Consider the following 6,076-nt stretch of genomic DNA (forward strand, 5'->3'; position numbering starts at 1 on the left):
CAGGAAACGTTCATTGATGTGGCTTCATATTTTACATAGCAGCTATGCTTTAAGAAACTATCACATCAACTTCTGGTGTGGTATCAAAGAAGAGTATTTACAATTTTCTGAAATGGCTATTAAAATACTCCTCCCTTTTCTAACTACCTATCTGCATGTGGCCTGATTTCCTTCATATACTTCCACCAAAATAACGTATCACAACACATAAAAAGCACGCTAGAAATGACAATCCAACTGTTTCCTATTAAGCCAGACATTTAAAAGAGTTGCAGAAATGTAAGACCATGCTACTCTTTTCACAAAGTATGTTTTGTTGTTCTGGAAAATAGTTATTTTCACAAAAGTATGTTATTTATGTTAACATGTAAAGAGTTTATTATTTTAAATCAATTAAAATATTTGTCAAACTTCTGTTTTAATTTCTAACGTGGTTAGATATCAATTGCAATAACCCACGTAAACAAAAGTGGTAAAGGGGCCCTGTGACCAAAAAGTTTGAAAATTGCTGCATCTAAGGAATCTTAGCATAAGGCAGCCGGGAAAAGGGGCTCTCTGAGGAATCAGTGCCACTGTGGAAATGTTCTAGATTAAAGAGGCTAAACAGACATGACAATTAAATGTAATATCAAACCCTAGACTGGATCCTGTACTGAAAATGTTACAAAGAAAGTTATCGGGTCAATTGACGAAACTGGAATATGAATGAGGTTAAAGTATTGTAACAATATTAACTTTACTGAAGTCGATAAGTATACTGTGGTTATCTATGAAAACAGCCCTGTTCTTGAGAAACACACACAGTACTTAGGGGCCAAAGGCTATGATGTAACTTACCTTCAAATGTTGTGTGAGTGTATGTGTGTGTGTGTGTGTGTGTGTGTGTGTATGTTGTTTCTCTTTTATAGCTCTGTCCAAATAAGAAACTAAGATTTTCTACACAAGAGTTTGAAAGTCAATACAAAAGTCCACAAAATTCCTGTGAGGGAGGTATCACTTTTCAACTCAATACTTGAACACCTAGTATGTGAACAGCAGTTGAGTAGAAATTACATAATTAGACCATTATGCAATTTCTCAAGTAAGGCCCGAATCTTTAGTAACATCTGCTACCAACCTCCTTCTCCCTTGCAGCCTTCGCTACAGAACTTGGAATGCAAGCACCCTGACAGCCCCCCTTGCAGCTAAGGGGACCACTGACCCACTTGTGGCCAATGAGACATAAAGGAATATTAGCTGGGAGCTTCTGGGAAAGTTTCTGCTTTCCTGATAAAAAGGACAGGCAAGAGGGGAGAAGTCTCTTGCTTACCCCACCTCCCAACTCCTCCTTCTTGTACTTAATAGGGACGCTTGGCGCTTGACAAAACAAGCTTTAAGACATAATGCTAAAGAAAGCCAAGTAAAAATAAAGAAAAAAGCCTAGATCTTTGCCGACATCATTGAGCTGCTGAAGTAACTCCAGCAAGTGCAGTTATTATGTAACAAAAATATATTGTTTGCTTAAGCCGCTGAGAGTCAGGCGTCTGTTACTTATAGCTGCATATATCACTGATGACTGCTTCTTCAAGAAGAACCGGGGGCAGGCAGGAGAATGAGCACAAAAGGCTGCACGCCACACACCGCTGTGCAGGGGAAGCCATTCAGTAACGAAATGCCCGTCTAAAGCCCGGGCCGAATGGCAGTTTTAACAATACCAAAGATGTAACAATTGTCACTAACAAAAGTTAAAGTAAAGCATCCCTGCAACAGTAAGCAGTCTATAGTGATTTAAGACCTGTAAAGGTCCAGGCATCCTCTAATCAGAAGGGTTTAAATGGAAACATCATCTCTAGGGTCCTGGCAAGAGCGTATATTATTGCCAACCTCCTAATCCAAAACCATATATAAGAATGCTTTAACTGAAACACAGAAGCTAAAAATAAGACATTTAAATAATAATCTCCCTTCTCTCTCAAAGATAAATGTGCCCGTTAACCCCGGAAGCTAACAGGAAGATTTCTTTCTCTTGCATTCTGTTTGACCAGATTTCTTCAGGCTGTTCATGAGGCAATCGGCATGGAAAAAAATGATTTAGGAAGTTGGCTCCTCATCAGCTGCTTCACTGAATTAAAGTGCAATCAGGTCCGTAACTTCTAAATGGAAATATTAAACACATCTATGTAAGGTACGATTCAAAGATGTGGGTGGAATGGAAGGCAGTGGGTACAAAGATACACGAGACACACATGCTCTCGTGGAGTTAATCATCCTGTTAGAGCAGGAAGAGATCATTGTGAAAAGTTAAATGAAATGTCTCAATAACAGTTCTAGACAGTAGGAGAGATGTCATAAAACTGTGCACGATTCACTGCCGAAAAGATTGTTGCTGACAATAACTGCTGTAGGATTTCAGAGAAGAAATAGATCAGTTCCAGCTGAGGAAGGCCTGGGGAGACTTTACAGAGAAGGCAGGATCCCAGCTCAGTCTTGAAAGAGACATAGAAAGCTGTGCGCGAGCGAAGGAAGCACATGACAAGCCTCTCAGAAAGGCTGGTTTACACACACAAAAAAACGCGAGGAATGTTCCAGGATGTTTGGGTGACTGGTGGAGGGAAGGAGGCAGTCAGGGACCCACGTGGACGATGCCAGGTTGTAGAGGAACATCAGACGTTCAAAACAAAATGGCAGCTGAAAGGTGGAAACAATCCAAGAGTCCATCAACAGACACGTGGAGAAACAAAATGTGATGTACAATGGAGTATTATTCGGCTTTCAAAAGGAAGGAAATTCTGACACGTGCTGCAATATGGACAAACGTTGGACACTGTGCTAGGTGATATAAGCCAGTCACAAAGAAAAAATTCTGTATGATTCCACTTATGGGAGGTAGCTGGATTAGTCAAATTCAGAGACAGAAAGTAGAATGCTGGTTGCCGGGGGCTGGAGGGAGAGGGGAATGGGGAGTTACTGTTTAACAGGCACCGAGTTTCAGTTTTGTAACTGAAAAGACTTCTGGAGCTGGATGGTGGTGATGGGTGCACCAAAAATGTGAATGTAGTTAGTTATCACTGAACGGTATATTTGAAAATGGTTAAGAGGGTAAATTTTGCTATGTATATTTTACATTTAAAAAATGTATTTAAAAACAGAGAAAGACTAGCGGCTGGCAGCTGAAGATACGGACTGGGCTTCAAGAGGGAGCGCAGGGCAGGAAGGAAGAGATCTGCTTGGCAGTTGGCCTCCAAAAATAAGGGCAGCGTCATTTTCAGGCTCCAGGCCTGGGAGATCCGTGGGCTCCACCGAGCAACTCTGCTACTGAGTGATGCGCAGGTGGCGTACAGAACTCTTCCCCGATTTTCTTTGGAAATACTGAGCTCAATTTAATGAAAAACCTTTAGAATCTTTTAAAATAACTGACCTTGGCAATGGAGTAAGAGCCAGGCATCTGCACACACCCGCTTCTGACCCCTGCCCTCTCCCCACTGGCCTCACCCAGATGGATATGGACACTGCAGACAACTCAAGCCCAGAGAAGATAAACTGCAGGTCGCGTCAGCAGGCCCTGGCAGGTGGCGAGTGTTATTTAGCCTGAGACTGGCAAAGCTGGGCTTCACCTGACAATTCTTTGTCTTCCAACTCTAAACGAGGGAGCATCGCAGAACCCACCTGATGCTTGGTTAGGCACTCAATAACGATTTGGAGATTCATACAGTCTGAAGCTGCCCTTATTTTTGGAGGCCAACTGCCAAGCAGATCTCTCCCTTCCAGCCCCGCGCTCCCGCTTCAAGTCCGCTCCGTACCTTCAGCTGCCAGCCGCTAGTCTTTCTCTGTTTTAAATACATTTTTGGAATTAATGGCTTTTTTTAAAAAATAAATGTATTTATTTTTATTTATTTATTTTTGGCTGTGTTGGGTATTCGTTTCTGTGCAAGGGCTTTCTCCAGTTGCGGCAAGCGGGGGCCACTCTTCATCACGGTGCGCGGGCCTCTCACTATCGCGGCCTCTCTTGTTGCGGAGCACAGGCTCCAGACGCGCAGGCTCAGTAGTTGTGGTGCACGGGCTTAGTTGCTCCGCGGCATGTGGGATCTTCCTGGACCAGGGCTCAAACCCGTGTCCCCTGCATTGGTAGGCGGATTCCTAACCACTGCGCCACCAGGGAAGCCGAATTAATGGCTTTTGAATTTAATGGCTTTCGACCGCTCCAACAGTCCTGAAAAATCGGCCTAGCTCTAGGTCTTTCCAGAATTCTTGGGCACTTCTCATCTAAATGGGATAAGCCTTTCCCTCTAAATGTGATACCGATTCCAAAAAGTCCTGGGCCCAGGGTTCTTTTGCTGGCTTCTGCCGATGCTAATCCCCCATCACCATGGTTCCCTGGCAGGAGGTAAGTGGGCAGAGCACAGGCTCTCCCACAGACAGCCTGGTCCTCCCGCGGAGCTTAAGGAAGCCCTCCTGACTGATGACTTGTGCAATCTACCACGTTCAGAGTAGCCTCACTTTAAAAAGCAAAACCAAGTGAACTATGCGTGTGAAAAGTTCTCACCCGTGTCACTCACAGGAAAACTCCTTGTCCTGCATTCTCGGGCTCTCCTTCTGCAACAATCGATTCGCCAACCTAAATATTTTTAATCCTCAAGTGGATATAGATGTTGGAAGATCAGAACTTAGGCCTGGAATAGAGGAAGTTTAGATCACTGGTCATATAGGCCTAAATTGTTATTCAAGCTCTTCTCAATTTTTCTTTTTATGCTTGTTCACTTATTTTGCTTAATTTTTAATTTAGGAGGAAATGGCTAATATCTTAGATCACTTCCACTGCTGGATCTTGTTGGGCTTCAGAAGTCTTTAAGGATGGATTCTTTGAAAAAGAAGAAAAAGCATAAAATGTGTCAGGGAAATGGAATTCCTATCATTTCCCTCAGAAACTTTGCCTTTTAAATGGAGTTCTCCCACCAACGGTTCAGTGAAAGATGGTTTCCTTATTGTCATTTATTACCCATGACAGGCAGCAAAACTGCCTCGGATACAACCGCCGTTCACCACAATTATCTAGCAGACACTGCAAGGCAAAAGAAGGCTCGAACTGCCTTTCTTCTGGAACACTGTTCCCGAAGGCAACAGTTCAGAGCAAACCTCTATTAACTGGAACATTGATATCTACAGAGTTCTCTGGCCAGAAGATTCCACTACTCCTATAGTGATACGGGAAACTAACACGTAATTACTTACATTCCAGTCACCAGGAAGTCAAGCTCAGCAACATGGTCTATATCTGGAAGCCTGATATACCCACACCGGGGGGATCACCACCACATACACAACCCACCGGACTGTCAAAAGACGTGCTTCTTTCTTAGCAAGGATCCTCCCCGTTAACCTCCTCCCAATAAGGAAAAGAAAAAAAATTTTTTTCCACTAAAACTCAATGTAACAAAATGGGACAAAATATAAGATAGTATCAAAGTTAAATAAATTAGATGCACTGTAGTCATCCCTTGGTATCCTGGGGGACTGGTTCCAGGACCCCCGTGGATACCCAAATCCGCTGATGCTCAAGTACCTTAAATAAAATGGCGTAGTATTTGCATATAACCTATGAATATCCTCCTGTATAGTTTAAATCATCTCTAGATTACTTATAATACCTAATACAATGTAAACGCTATGTAAATAGCTGTACACAATATAAACACTATGTACAGACAGACCTTGGAGATACTGCCGGCTCGGTTCCAGACCACTGCAATAAAGCAAGTATCACAATAAATCAAGTCACACACATTTTTAGGTTTCCAAGTGCATATAAAAGTTATGTTTACGGTAGTTTATTAAGTGTGTAACAGCATTATGTCTAAAAAATGCACATACCTTAATCAAAAAATACTTTAGTGCTAAAAAATGCTAACCATCATCAGAACCTTCAGTGAGTCGTATAATCTTTTTGCAACAGTAACCTCAAAGATCACGGATCACCATAATAAACGTTAATAAAGAAAAAGTTTAAAATATTGTGAGAATTATCAAAATGTGATGCAGAGACACAAAGTGTGCAGATGCTGCTGAAAAAATGGCGCCGAGAGACCTGCTCCAAGAAGGG

Source organism: Balaenoptera borealis (genome assembly GCF_965194805.1).
Source record: "Balaenoptera borealis genome assembly, chromosome: 21".
NCBI classification, from domain to species: Eukaryota; Metazoa; Chordata; class Mammalia; order Artiodactyla; family Balaenopteridae; genus Balaenoptera; species Balaenoptera borealis.